General features: G+C 36.4%; 1 protein-coding gene and 1 long non-coding RNA gene across 6 annotated transcripts in view; one reads left to right on the top strand and one right to left on the bottom strand.

Moving 5' to 3' along the window:
* Positions 1–15,766, top strand: part of cfap77 (cilia and flagella associated protein 77) — a 148,609-nt gene that overhangs the window by 40,036 nt on the left and 92,807 nt on the right. The gene's annotated exons all lie outside the window — the stretch shown is intronic.
* Positions 1–15,766, bottom strand: part of LOC140731220 (uncharacterized) — a 102,470-nt gene that overhangs the window by 11,492 nt on the left and 75,212 nt on the right. For 2 of the 4 annotated variants that reach the window (XR_012099754.1, XR_012099752.1), the window contains exon 5: positions 258–3,694. The exons of 1 other annotated variant lie outside the window; for it this stretch is intronic. This is a non-coding gene — a long non-coding RNA (uncharacterized lncRNA). The remainder of the gene's footprint in view (positions 1–257; positions 3,695–15,766) is intronic. One more of the 4 variants, XR_012099755.1, reaches the window with a different exon arrangement.

The following is a 15,766-nucleotide window of genomic DNA, read 5'->3' as shown; positions in this document are numbered from 1 at the left end:
AGCTAGTGATTGAAAACACACAATGGATGAAAAGGAAGAGTGTAAAATGACATAGGTTCTACACCACAGATTATTACAAATAGTTGCATTGACAAAGAGGAAAAACACTTCTTGCATTTATATAGCTTCATTCAGTACCTGAGAACATCAAAATACTCTAAAACCAATGTCATTTTTGAAATATAGCCACTGTTTGAGAAAAATATTGCAGGCAATAGTGAACAACAAGATGCCAAATATAACCATGAATAAATTACCAGCTGATCTGTTTTATATGTTTGTCATAGAATATATCCTGGCCAAGAACTAGAAGGAACCTCTTCCAATACCACCAAGGGATATTTAATGACCTGGGGGAGAAAACAGGTCCTCAGTTTAATGTTTCATCTGAGAGAGCATATCCTTGAGAGCTCAGTATTCCCTCAGTTCTCTGTTGAAATGTTGGTCTAGATTGCATGCTCAAATCTCTGCAGTGAGATTTGAACCCAAGACCTTTGGACTCTGAGACAAGAGTACTGTCACCGAACACTGGCACCTCAATGAAGTATAATAACGTATTTCATTATTGTTCAGATTCATAAATTACACACTCCTTGCTTTTGCAATCTGTGGTGTCCTGTGAGTGTTTCTACTTCCTCAAAGGACTTAAATGAGTCAGTTGGGTTTTTACTACAATCCAGTTGTTTCATGGTGACTGTTACTGTTGCCTAGCTGCTATGCTTGAATTTATTCCTTTGAATCAATTCTGATAAAGAATCTTCAACCAGAAGCATTAACTCAAGTTTCCTCTTCCACAGACATTACCTGAACTACTGAGGATTTCTGGCATTTCTGTTTTTGTTTCAAATTTCCAGTTTCTTTTATTGATTTTCTTTAGATCTGCAGTCCAGTTCACTGTTCACTACTGACATATTTATGTACACAGGAAATTGTATCAATGGCAGCAGTTACTGTCTCCAAATCAAGCTGTAGATTACATGTGATTCAGAAGCTATTTCATACCCAACTGTTTAAGACATTAAAGATCCTAAACACAGCCATTTAGACCATGAGATATAGGGCTGAATTGGGCCACTCAGCCCACCAATTCTGCTCCATCATTTTTTTTACAACCCTATTCTCCTGCCTTCTTCCTGTAACCCTTAACGTTTTTTACCAATGAGGAACCTATCAATCTCTTCCCTAAATACACCCTATGACTTGGCCTCAATAGCCCTCTATCTTATTTTTAATGGGACTTGCCTTTATTCTGAAGTCATGCTCTCAGATCCTAAAGTCTCCTACTAATATAAACACTTCCTTATCCTCTCTATCCAATCCTTAAAATATCTGATAGGTTTCATTGAGATCCTTCCTTTATCCTTCTGAACTCCATCAAGTACAGAGCTACAGCCTTCAAATATTCTACAATCTAAGAATGATCTCAAAAAAAGATCTTTAAAAAAAACTTATATATCCACATCAAGAAGTTTGAATAAGATTTTCAACGATCCAAAACTAAAATATCACAGATGATGGAATCTAAAACAAAATAAAATGCTGGAGATAATCAGTAAATCAGACAGCGTTTGTAAAGAGAGACTTATAATGCCTTCAAGCAAACTACTATGGTATGTTTAGGTGGTTAGGTTTTAAGGCGGAAATATCTAAAATAATCTTTATGGTTCACTTCTTCTTATAGGTAAACTGAAACTTTAGAATTCTTTAAATCAACTTTAAATTTGATTTTTAATTTTTATCAAATTTTATTAAGTGCCTGGATATATAATTAAGGGCTTGAATAGGAGAAAGGAAACTGCCTGTATACTGCAAGAACATGAGCAGCATTTCCTTCAATGTGCCAGTGAAACTTCTTTTTAACAGGAGAAAAAAAAATGAGCAGAAAACTTACATTAATCCTTTGATAAAAATAGAAATTGTGCAGCATTTACTGTACATTAATGTATGCAACCAATCCTTAATTTACAAAATAATTAATTTGTGGAAAATATTTTGTTAAGCAAATGTTTGTAAATTGAAAAGACTAGGTGAAACGCATGATGAGAATTTTAGTACAGTGCTTTTCTGTACATCAGTGATAGCTTTTCATTGTAGTGAAACATAGTTTCATCTATCGAAGGCAAATACCACAAAGAATCAATGATGTTAGAGCAAACAACCAAAACTGAATATTCATTTTACATGCAATACCAACTTTGTTTCATTAATCCAAATTTATAATATGTAAAAGGTAAATATTTTCTCCCGAGGGAATGGCAAACAAATTTATAAATAAAATTTTTGTTTCAAAATTTAAAGTCATGAGGTAGAAAATAATTGAAAATAATAATTGGCATGTGAATTTATTTATTTAGAGATAAATTGCGGAACAGGTCTTTCCAGCCCAACAAGCTGGGCCACACAGCCACCCACCTATTTAACACTAGCCTAATCACAGAACAGTTTACAATGATCAATTAACATACTAACCAGTACTTCGTTGAACTGTGGGAGGAAGCTGAAGCACCCAGAGGTGACAGGGAGAATGTACAAAGTCCTTACAGACAGTGCCAGAAATCAACTCCGAACTCTGACGCCCTGAGGTGTAATAACATCCCACTAACCACTATGTGACTGCGATCAAATAATCCATCAACAAAAAAATCAACTAAGCCATCAAAAATGACTGAATGAGCTTCTGTAATTTCTTCTTTTCCATGCACTGTTTTATATACTAAATGAAGTTATTATTTCATTAAAGTTTTGTATTGTCAAAATTGGAAATAAGCTGCATGTTTTGTGGCAGTATAACATTTAGAAAATTAAGAGAGATAATATAGGCTGTGGTCTCCTTGAAGTAGATGACACTGTTTTCATCACATCTCGAATTCAGCATAAATGAAGTAGTTCCCCACCTAACCCTTCCTCCCCTTTATAAGGCCTTCTCTTCAGTTGAGTGCTAAATGTTCATGTAGCAAGAAGCAGTTAATGAAATGCCTCTTTCAAAACACAACAAGATCATCTATAATATTTTAATTATTCTCATCAGTGTCAGTGTGTAGTCTATCCCCTGATAGCTGTCAGCAGCAGTTGTGCTGTCTAAAAGGGGTTTGTCTCCCTGCTGTTTGGCTTTGATGGTGTGTAGAATAAATCCTTGCTCCTCTTCATTCCCAGAACACGTGTAAAGACGAGATTAGAATCAAGATTTAACTCTTGTTTTACTTTGTGGAACAATGCATCTAAATGAATAGTTTCTATTGTGTTTCTTGTCTTTTAAACTCTAGGATTGATTGCAGGGCTAGTGATTATCTTTTCACTGGTGATCAATCAATTTTATGTTCATGTCAGAATTAGTGGTATCCTATTTATATCGGCTTACTTTGATCATCACTGTAAAGCTCAGATAAAAATATTGCTTCAGCTATTACATACTAAATAATCAATATAAATTAGTTGAAGTGAAACAGAATATAACTCTCAATACATTTTATAATTATACTTGCTAATTGTACTTTAGTAATACATTATTATATATTCAGGTATTATTTTAATGGTTTTAATTCACATACAAAAGGTAAATACTTTAGAAAACAGGCAAAATAAATGAAAAGTATCCCAAAGATACACTTTTTCCATTGTATCTGAATCATTACTGAGCAAAGAGTAAATTCCTCCAATGAATATTTTCCATACTAGTGGATCTCCCATGGTGTCCCTTAAAATAAGAAAGAGGTCATGAATAGTAGCTCTCATACTGGACTAGTAATCCAGAGACCTGGATTAATGATCAAGAGTCACGAGATGTTATCCTACTGTGTCAGCTGGGGAATTTAAATTCAGTTAATTAAATATATCTGGAGTTTAAAAAATTCTATTATTAGTCATAATGACCACGGAACGACTGATTGTCATAAAAGCCAGCAGATTCATAGTGTCCTTTAGGGAAGGAAAGGAGATTTGCCACAGTTACCCGTCTGGTTTATATGTGACCCCAGATTCACATTAATGTTGATGCCCTCTCAAATGATCTAATAATCTGCTCAATTTAAGGGTAATTGGAGAAGATAAGTTAAGTACTAACTTTGTCAGCACAGGATCTTCCTTGGACATACCTTAATGGCTACAAGCTAATTGGTCTTAGGTAAATTTGCAACTCATTATTTTCTCTTTATTGGGAAGCTTTCTGACACCAACAGTAAGTTAGTGGTCTTCTCTCTAACTGGAATTTCTGAGTATACTCCAAAGCCCAATAAATGTGCCTCAAACATTTTACACAAAACCATTTATCTATCTATCCATCTTCATTGCAAATCCATGTGCCATATTTAATACTAGAATAACTTTACAGCTGCATATCCACGTTATCTTCATGTCTAGCAATTTCGAACTGTAAGTTGGTCTGATTCTTCCATGGTGCAGCTGAATCTTATATAATTTGTTAACTCTAAATTTGACTATTACATTGTACTACTGGTCAATTTCACCCATTCTACGCCCCCCCCCCAAAAAAAGAAGTCATCTGCTTAAAGATTTAAAAACTAGATTAGCCTTATATATCACTTATACATCAAAATGTCAAAACATACAGTGAAATCCATCATCTATGTCAAATCAAATCAGTGAGGATTGTGCTGGGGCAGCCTGCAAATGACTCCACATTTCCAGCATGCCCACAATTTACCCTAATCCCATTTCCTTGGAATGTATGAGAAAACTGGAGCACCTGGAAGAAAGCCATGGGGTTATGGAAAGAATGTATAAACTTCTTGAAGATATTGGCGGGAATCAAACCCCAACTGGTGGTCTCTGGTGCTGTGAAGTGGTTGTGTTAATGCTACACTACCATGTTCTCCTAGTAATCTGCACTAAATCCTGTTAATCTCAGACTTCTGTGCAGGCATAATTGAATCCTGGTTAAGTAATGTTTTGATTTTAAAATCTTAGATTTCAAATCCCTTTCACCTTACCATCGTCTTCTGTAATTTTCTTCATCTCTTACATCCTGAAAGTTATTTGTGTTCCTCCAGATCTGGCCTTTTGAGCAAATTTAAGCATCCCACCAATGGTACCTTCAATTGTCAAGACCCTAACTTCTAGAATTCTCTCCTTAATCTATTTCAGCTGTCTACATTTTGTTATTCCTTAACTATTGTCCTTAAAAATTATCTCCATCATCTACTCAAATATCTCCTTTTAAAGGGACAAGATAATTTATCACATAGTGCAACATCTTGTGTAATTCCATGTCTGATTTAGGATATTGTACTACATGTGTTTCACGTAGATTGACAGCCATGATATATCAGTGTGAATATGTGATTTGAGTATGACATAGTGCTTGAAATATGGAAGCTACATTAGTTAATGAGTTCATCATTGCTGTCAGGAAATCCATGTGAGGTGATACATCAAGTCTGCTGGATGGGTCTTCCTTCCAGATCCACCTCCCAGATTTCTTCTTCTCTTCAGTTCACAGGGCACCTGACCACGATGAACCATGTCCTTGAGCCTACCTCAGATGACCTGCTTCTATCTCTTACTGTCAATTCTAAAGTAAATCCACTTCAATGGAAGTTCAAATGTTTGAAATTATGGCTTCCTAAAGGAACCATATTAACTATATTAATTATATCTACATAAAGAAACAATAAAGTTTCATTATGAATGGAGATTGAGAAATAAGGTTTGCATTTTTCATGCAATTTTGTGTAAATACCCCAAAGGCCTAGGATTCACAGTACATTACCCTGCATGCCTCTGGCATAACTGGAGCAGACTTCTCCATCTATCACTACCTTAATGCATAGCATGATTTCTGGATCTGATTGTCAAAATCTGTTGTAACTTGCCTCGATACATAAGCTCAAATACAAGTTTAATTATTTTTAAGGTTGCACACACAAGAATACACACAAGATCATAGGAGAGGGATCATTGACTGATCTGCCACAGGTTTCTTCTGTGTGAGTTCCATATATGTTTCAATTCTCCAATCTTACTGAGATTTGTCTATTTAATCCTGCAAGCTAGCATTCACAAGCTCTTGGGGTAGATAATTCCAGAGGTTCACCACTCTCTGTGAGGAGGAATTCCTACATATCTAAGTTTTAAATAACTAGACCCTTAAAGCGATGTTCCTTGTTCCATACTCTTCAATTAGTGAGAACATCTGAACAACTTGCCTTTCTCACTTAGGATTCAATAAGATCACCTCTCATTCTTCTAAATTCCAGAGAATGCAGGTCAGGCAGTATCCATCAAAAGTAAAACAATGTTTTTGGTCTGCAACCATTCATGAGAACGGATTTTTCAGTTGTTCATGGAAGGACGACCCTCTCATTCCAGGAATTATTACACTGGATCTCCTCTGCACTTCCTCCAAAACTAGAAACTTCTCTTGTATATAATACCATCAAACCTGTACACAATACTCTGGTTGCAGTCTCAACAATATTCTGCACAACAATATTCATCTTACTGGACAACAATATTGGATAAAAATACAATCCTCTAGAAATAATGGCTAATTACTCACTGTGCGTGCAAGCTAACCTTTTGATTTGAAAATTCCCTCTGAAGGGATTGTGTCAAGACAAGAACCTCTGATTTGAAGATTCTCTCCATTTGGGAAATGATCTGCCAAGTTTTTGCCCACTCACTCCACCCTTTGTATCCTGATGCAATCTCAATGTCCTCATTGCAGCATGTCTTCCTATCTGGTTTTATGCCATCAGCAAACTTGTATACTTTATGTTCTGCCACCTTCTCCAAGTTGTTAACAATTAAGAGCAAAGATTGATCTTTTGGCACTCCATAGTTAGATGTTTCCAGTCTGATAAAGACCCATTTATTCTGATTCTCTGTCTTTGATATTGTAACCAAGTTCAGTCCACATTGACATCCTCCTCAAAACTTGTGAAATAGCCTTTTATATTGCACTTTACTAAATGTCTTCTGGAAATCTAATGCACCACATCTGTGGATTCCCTTCTATTGATTATACTTGTTATAAAGGTACCAAGCAAATTAGTTGAATATGTTTTTTTATAATCAACCTATGTTGGCTTGGTTTAATTGTTGTAAGCTTAACTGTGACTGGCTAATTCTTCCTTGATTATAGAGTCTAACATCTTCACCTTCATAATTTTCCATGCTATATGTTACCTCCTATTTGAAATTAATCAATCTGTTATCTTTGGAGTGTTTACATGTCCTCCACCATGAAAACTGACACAAGTATAGGTTTGAATTATTTGCCATTTCTTTAATTCTTAAAATCCATTATTAATTCCCAAGTCTCTTTCTCCGCAATTATTTTTTTCATTTTTATATATCCATATAGTTCTTGCTATTGGATTTAATATGACTTGCTAGTTCAATTTTCTTCCTCATAAACGTTTCAGTCCTCTGCTGCTGGTTTCTGAAAGATTCTCAGTTCTCTGATGTACCAGCAGCTATTGTCGCCTTGTATGCTTTAAATTTTGTGTTAATATTTGTATCAGGAAGGAAGGAACATTCAGAATATTAGCATACATTAAAGTGGATAAATCCCCAGAATCTGATAGGATCTATTACAGAATGCTATGTGAAGCAAGGAAAGAAATAGCTGGAACTCGGATGGAGATTATTGCATCTTTGTTAGCCTTGGGTGACATACCAGAAGATGGGAGGATAGCGTATTTTCTTTCCTTATTTAATAAGGGCAGTAAGGATAAGCTAGGAAACAACAAGCTGATGAGCCTTATGTTAGTAATAGGGAAATTACTGAGAAAAGTTCAAAGGATGGGATTTTTGTTTATTTGGGAAGGCAGGGACTGATTAGGGAGAGTCCGCATGATTTTGTCCTGTCTCACAAATCTGATGGAAACTTTTGAGGACATGGGCTAATGTAGATGTGCTATACATGAATTTTAGTGAGTTTTTTTGTCAAGCATTTTTTTGTCAATAGTCCATAAAGTTAAAGTACATGGGATCCAAGGTGTATTGGCAAACTGGATCCATAATTGGCTTGGTAACAGAAGATTGTGATAGGGTGTTGCTTTTTTTTTGACTTTGATGAAGATAGGTGGTCTGATCAGTAAATTTACTTATGACATGAAAACTGATGAAGTCAAAGATAGCAAAAAGGATTATCTAAGAATACAGCATTTCATCTGAAAAGTGGGGCAGAAAGGTGGCAGATGGAATTTAATCCAGACAATGTAATGCATTTTGGGCTGTCTCTTACAATAAACATCATGATCTTACAAATGATAATGAACAGATGATAATAAGTAAGGCATTAGGAATGGCAGTATAGGTAGATAGCATAGTGAACAAAGTATTTAGTCTACTTGTTTTCATGAGTTGAGGCACTAAGCAAAAGAGTTGGGATGTTCTGCTGTAGCTGGACAAAATATTGATTAGGCCATACTTAGAGTATTGTGAACAGTTCTGATTGTCACACCACAGAAAGTATGTAATAGCATACATAAAGAGTTTAGAAGAGATTTGTTGCCGGGAACGGAAGGTTTAAATTATCAAAAGAGATTAGGGAGACTAGATTTCTTCTCACTGGAGCATAGGAGGTTGAGAGGTGACCTTATAGGTTTACAAGATTATGGGTGTCATAGTTTAATTTAAAGAAGATCTAAGAGGCAATTTTTTGGGCAATGGTTATACAGAACAAGTTACCAGAAGATATGGTGGAGTTAGATACAATTATAATGTTTGAAAGGCATTTATTTTAGCAAGTACCAGGATAGGAAAGGAGGGATATTGACCTAATATAGGCAAATGGAATTGGCTTGGATGAGGTGGGGAAACCAAATGAGCATTGGTGCATTGGTCCTATTTCACTGCCTCCTTAGCATACTTGAAATACAGTATCAAGTCATTACTATTTGACTCTTCTATATCAAATACACCCAAAATGAAAATCTCATGAGAAAAGTAATAGCCAACATTACTATATAGTTTAAGGTCAATAAAGAGATATTTACTGAAATCAATTATTAGGCAATCTGAAATGCAAGTCTATGTGTGCGTCTTTTCCAATTAATTATCTGCGTAAGTAGAGAAGGCTGTCTTGAAAACAGACCATATAAAGACAAACATGTAAATGTGAGCTTTAAATCAATCAGTTCTCCCAATACCGTCAAAACTGATCGAAAAATGAACTATTTGTTATAAATTTGGAACAGAGAATGGTGCAAAAACAAGATTATTGTTTCCAGATTAGAAAATGCTTGGATGACACTGTTGCTTAAAATCTTGAACAGCTTGCAAACACGCTGTACTCTAATATTTAATATTGGCTTCTTCCCACAGTGATTAAAAATAAACATAATTATATATCTGCCTACTGATAGATTATGGGAATTCTATTAAATTGTTTCCAACTTTAGTGATTTTTTAAATCATAATACATTTGTACTTGCACTTTTGAAAAGAATCATTTTAATTTTACCGTTCTACTCACATTTACATATCTGAAAACTGTAAAGCTGATCAGATAACCTGCTTCCTGGCTTCCTGGTGTCAAGAGAGTTTTTTTTAAACAAAGCCCCTTGTATTAATATATTTTACTCTCTCACTTTTCACTATCAGATATGAAATCTCCACTAGATGGTACTACTTTCCCCAGAGCTTGGTTGGAACTAGGATCACTCTCATTGAATAATTGCGTTGGGTAAAAAAATATCGTTGTTACAAACTTGATTGTGAGTTTAGTTGAACTATATATATATATATATATCTTACAGGAAAGATAAAGAGAAAGATCAAATGTCAATTGCAAAGGGTTACACTGAGCTCAAGATTTTTTAAGAGCTAGTAAGTACCTTCATTTACGTATCAGTTGATAAACCCACTCCAAATGTAGATTGAACTCAATCAGAATTGAGTTCTGATTGTCTCAATTTTAAAAGACTATCAAAGTTATTGAAAAAAAAACAGAAGATATCAACCACAATGAATAATGGTACTGAGGGATGGACAGGAGTAGTTAAGTCATTTTAGTGTACATTCACTGGAAAGGACTAAAAGTTGGACGGGAAGGGCCTGTCCACACTGTATCTCTAAATATTTTTTTAAAAATTAAATTTGATCTGTTTGCTGCTTTTAGGATTGTAAAGGGATTGGATAATGTAGACCATGACAAATTATTTTACTTTTACAGATCAATAAAATCAAAGAAAATGGCTTGACTTAGGTGGGGGGGGGGGGGGAGTATGCTGGAGTATAAATTCATAGCTAATTTATGGAAATGGTTTTTCAGTGAGCATGTGGGAAATCCTTGAAAGAGACTATAATAGAATATGGTGGGACCAATTAACATTGTTCTATATATTAAGTAGATTTCCTTCAGAACATAACACTTTAAAGCAGTTTGAATAATTTAAAGCAAGGCAGGGCAAAGGACTTTACCGTCCTTCATCACAGTGTTTTTCTCTCAAGAACCTCTGTTCCTGTTATAAAATAATTTTATGAAGACTGATTGCTAATGATTCATGAATAATGAAGTTATCACTTGTAAATTTCACAACTGTGGAAAATGCTGGATAAACACTGGCCTGTTTTCATTTAGCAATTCCTATGATTCTATGAACCAGGGACTCCTAACCTAGGTCCACAGACCCCTTGCCTAACGATATTGGTCCATGGCATTAAAAAGGTTGGGAACTCGTGCTACAAACCATAAAAAAAAATTATTGGTGTTAGTGACTACTTTTATTTATCAAACCCACCATTCCACATGGCAGATGCAGTTTAATGTGGATAAATGTGAGGTTATCCACTTTGGTGGCAAGAACAGGAAGGCAGATTACTATCTAAATGGAGTCAAGTTAGGAAAAGGGGAAGTACAACGAGATCTAGGTGTTCTTGTACATCAGTCAATGAAAGCAAGCATGCAGGTACAGCAGGCAGTGAAGAAAGCTAATGGCATGCTGGCTTTTATAACAAGATGAATTGAGTATAGGAGTAAAGAGGTCCTTCTGCAGCTGTACAGGGCCCTGGTGAGACCCCACCTGGAGTATTGTGTGCAGTTTTGGTCTCCAAATTTGAGGAAGGACATTCTTGCTATTGAGGGAGTGCAGCATAGGTTCACAAGGTTAATTCCCGGAATGGCGGGACTGTCATATGTTGAAAGATTGGAGCGACTGGGCTTGTATAGACTGGAATTTAGAAGGATGAGAGGGGATCTGATTGAAACATATAAGATTATTAAGGGATTGGACACACTGGAGGCAGGAAGCATGTTCCCGCTGATGGGTGAGTCCAGAACTAGAGGCCACAGTTTAAGAATAAGGGGTAGGCCATTTAGAACAGAGATGCAGAAAAACTTTTTCACCCAGAGAGTGGTGGATATGTGGAATGCTCTGCCCCAGAAGGCAGTGGAGGCCAAGTCTCTGGATGCATTCGAGAGAGAGTTAGATAGAGCTCATAGATAGTGGGGTCAAGGGATATGGGAAGAGGGCAGGAATGGGGTACTGATTGTGTATGATCAGCTATGATCACAGTGAATGGTGGTGCTGGCTAGAAGGGCCGAATGGCCTACTCCTGCACCTACTGTCTATTGTCTATGAAACTGAATGCTTATGTTTATGCAACACACACAAAATGCCTTCAGCAGGAGGGTCTTGGTCCAAAACATGGACTGTACTCTTTTCCATAGATGCTGCCTGGCCTGCTGAGTTCCTCCAGCATTTTGTATGTGTTGCTTGGATGTCCAGCATCTGCAGATTTTCTCTTGTTTGCTTATGATAGCTACCATATACGGCAGATTAAAGATCATTAAAGTACATTATTCATCATTGCCTTAATTTTAACAGGAAAACAGAATATTATCTGAACGGTGGCCTATTAGGAAAAGGGGAGGTGCAACGAGACCTTCAATGACCTTCAACGAGTCATTGAAGGTGGGCATGCAGGTACAGCAGGCAGTGAAAAAGGCAAATGGTATGTTGGCATTCATAGCAAAAGGATTTGAGTATAGGAGCAGGGAGGTTCTACTGCAGTTGTACAAGGCCTTGGTGAGACCGCACCTAGAATATTGTGTGCAGTTTTAGCCCCCTAATCTGAGGAAAGACATTCTTGCCATAGAGGGAGTACAAAGAAGGTTCACCAGATTGATTCCTGGGATGGCAGGACTTTCATATGAAGAAAAACTGGATTGACTAGGCTTATACTCACTGGAATTTAGAAGATTGAGGGGGAATCTTATTGAAACGTATAAAATTCTAAAGGGATTGGACAAGCTAGATGCAGGAAGATTGTTTCCGATGTTGGGGAAGTCCAGAATGAGGGGTCACAGTTTAAGGATAAAGGGGAAGCCTTTTAGGACCAAGATGAGGAAAAACTTCTTCACACAGAGAGTGGTGAATCTGTGGAATTCTCTGCCACAGGAAACAGTTGAGGCCAGTTCATTGGCTATATTTAAGAGGAAGTTAGATATGGCCCTTGTGGCTAAAGGGATCAGGGGGTATGGAGAGAAAACAGGTACAGGGTTCTGAGTTGGATGATCAGCCATGATCATACTGAATGGCGGTGCAGGCTCGAAGGGCCGAATAGCTTACTCCTGCACCTATTTTCTATGTTTCTATGTTAGGATCATAAACCTGTTTGGTCCTCCATCTGTCCTCTCCGTCTCTCAATTAATGCAAATTTTCTTCTTAGAAAAGGAACAAAATTGCTTTGAGTAGCTGGTAAAGATATAGGTTGTTTTTGAGTGAGATGTGTAAAGTGAAAGGGGAAGAAAGTAAAACTCACAGCAGTGTGTAGATATCATGAGCATGAAATTGAAATGAGGAAATGTGATAAAAGATATTATTAGATGAACAATTAAGAGCAGATGACAAGATTAATGCATGGCAACAGTGAATAAAGAAGCAGATGATTCCACTAGAATGGCAGAGGGCAACATTTGCCATTGCTGCCTTGCAGCTCCAGGAATCTTCTCAGGGTGCTATCTGTGTGGAGTTTGCAAGTTTTCTCTGTGACTTTGTGGATTTCTGTGTGGTCCTGGGTTTCTCCCACTTTCCAAAAATGTGCTTGTAAATTATCAATATAGGCAACAGCAAAAGGAATCATAGAGGAGTTACTGAGCAGGCAAGAGAGAAAGAGTGAGACGAGCCATGGTACTGATGGGATTCCTGTATTACAAAATGGCATGGACCTCACCGGTGTAAAAGGGTATCTTTCATGAATAGTAGACATTCAACTTTGTCACATTCTGTAGTTTAATCTGAACATTCAAAAGGCATCCAAGTTCCCAGAGATTACCTTAACTTTTCAGCAGCCATACTGTTGCAGATGTCAATGGTATATTTTAATTCATTCAATGCCACCTCACTCTCCTGGATGAGTGTGCATTTACATGATCTACAACTGTTATGGCCAGACAGTTTCCAATAAATGGAAACATAATGTGGCCACTAAAACAAGAGGTCTCTAACTGCTGCTTTTTTTTCCAAAGTTGCATACATGGTTTCTACTTTCCTGTTAAAATCAGGGCCAATGAACTTCATGATGGTAAAGGAGCCAATAGATTAAAAGTAAATGGGCTCATTGCCAAAAATTGAGAGTAGTCTTGTATTCATACTGGAGGGAGAGTCTGTGATTATCATTCTCCAGGGGCCAGTTGTGAAATAACTACTTTTAACTTCAAAAAGTGCAAATGACTAACATCTCAGATGTAGGAAGCAGAAGGGTTGATGTCAACTTCAGGAGGAACCCAGACAGAAAGGCAAAATTGGACTGACATATTTACAGATGAGCAGATAAGCTTTAACACATAAATGGGAAGTGATCCAGTTTAATGGAAAGAATGTGGAGATATATACAACAGCTTTAATGTGCACGTAAGGTCAGTCACATTGGGTGGGACAACGGATGGTCTACGTCTCGTATATGTACACAAATCTTTGAAAGCAGCCGCTTGTTCAAAAACGTCAAATGGGACGCTTAGCTTTATAAACATATGCACAAGTACAAAACAAGGAGGCTGTTATAAGCCTTATAAATCTCCAGTTAAGCCCCGTCTGGAGTATGTGGAAAGCCCTGGGGACCACACCTTAAGACAGATGGATTCAAAGTCATATAAAGGTTGAAGAGGAGATTTACAAGAATATTACATAGATTGAAGGACTAAAAGAGTGACCGGCAAAACTGTGATAGTTTTCCTTAAGTAGAGAAGATTAGGGGGATATTTGATGGTTGTGTTCAGAATCAAGAAGGATTTTGACAAATTGGGCAGGAGACACAGATTCAAGATATTTAACGAAAAAGAGGCAACAGAAGGAAAATATATTTTACATTGCAAGTTGGTTATGGTCTAGAATGGAAAGGTTGTCAAAAATAGATTTTAAAACTTTTTAGAAGTAATTGGGTAAAAATGGTAATAATTGGATGCTGGCAAATGCATGATGGATAAAGTGGCATCTTTTATTCAGTATATTCCTATGATTCTTTTAGTATGACTTATTTTTTATAAGAAAACTGGGTCTTGTTTTAATTAAAAGTGCTTAAACGACAGTGCAGAAGCAGAGTGAATAAGCATACTACAATATGCTACAGCAATGTCCTTTATCAGACAAATGATTTGACATTTTTTTCTTTTTTTAGTTTCCTTGTGTGCTTTGTTTGGCTGTTCTGAATACATTTGCCAGTTTATGGGAATTGTTTTCTGGTATCCTTAACAATCATGAAGATGATTGTTGGAGCTCAGATTAATTTCATACAGTACACTGCATTTGGGAGTTAATTTTCTACAATTTAAACCTAGTGCTGTAAATACCATTCCAATCCATTCCTCATTCACTGTATAGAAAATATTTTAACAATTTTATTGAAGATTTATAGCTATATTCTATACACATTATTATTCCGTTAGAGACTGAACAACATGCATTATATTATTTAATAAGTAAAACAAAAGTGCTTTAGTGTATGTTTAATCCAGGCAAATCTAGTGTGTATGTAACATGGAGAAATTGGAACTGTATATTAAATTATAGCAACTGGCATGGAAAGCATTTTTGACATGCAATCAAAATACTGAATGTCTACTTTTTGAGTACCGAGGGCAGAATTTCCCCCTTATTCATAATGAGAAAGGAAGCATTTGATCCGAGATGTCTTTTGCAGCTTTCAAAATCTGTGTGTTTTCTGTCACTTAACAGCAGCACCACAAATGCTTACCTGTCAGTTTCAAATGCTGAATATTGTCCAATTACACAAATATACAAAACCATGAAATATATAAATTTTAACGGCCTGGAATTCTGTGAGTTAAAACCTGAAAGTCTGATTACATTTATTATTTTGTAACAGGTGTTAATCCCATCATTTCAGGGTTAAATTATAACGACTGCTAACTGTACTTAAAATGCAGCGAACTACAAATATGCAACATCTTGAGTAATGTTTTGGAAACAGCTCATTTCTACAGGTTTTTTCGTGACAAATATTTTCCAGCTGTCCCTTTCTTGTTTCCCTTCACTATATAAATCTTTGGCTGAAAAGCAAGACAGAAAAGCTGCTCCTAGTCTCCAAAGATGTCACTTATATTGGTGGATTATGCATTTCTCACCCTGCTTGTGCACCATTCAGTATCAGATAAGCAGAAATTCTCTCATTCTAAATATTGGGAAGTCTGTAACTATCATATTTGGTAGCCACAACAAACTCTGTTCCCTTGCTGTTGTTGCCGTCTTACTCCCTAGTAACTCTAACTGGAGTAAACTGCATGCAACTTTGGAGTTGTGTTTGACTATAACCTGGCCTGACCATTACATTCAAGCAAAGC

This window comes from Hemitrygon akajei, chromosome 7 (genome assembly GCF_048418815.1).
Source record: "Hemitrygon akajei chromosome 7, sHemAka1.3, whole genome shotgun sequence".
Lineage (NCBI taxonomy): Eukaryota > Metazoa > Chordata > Chondrichthyes > Myliobatiformes > Dasyatidae > Hemitrygon > Hemitrygon akajei.
Note: the sequence above shows the minus strand (reverse complement) of the source record. Positions and strands in the feature narration are given on the sequence as shown.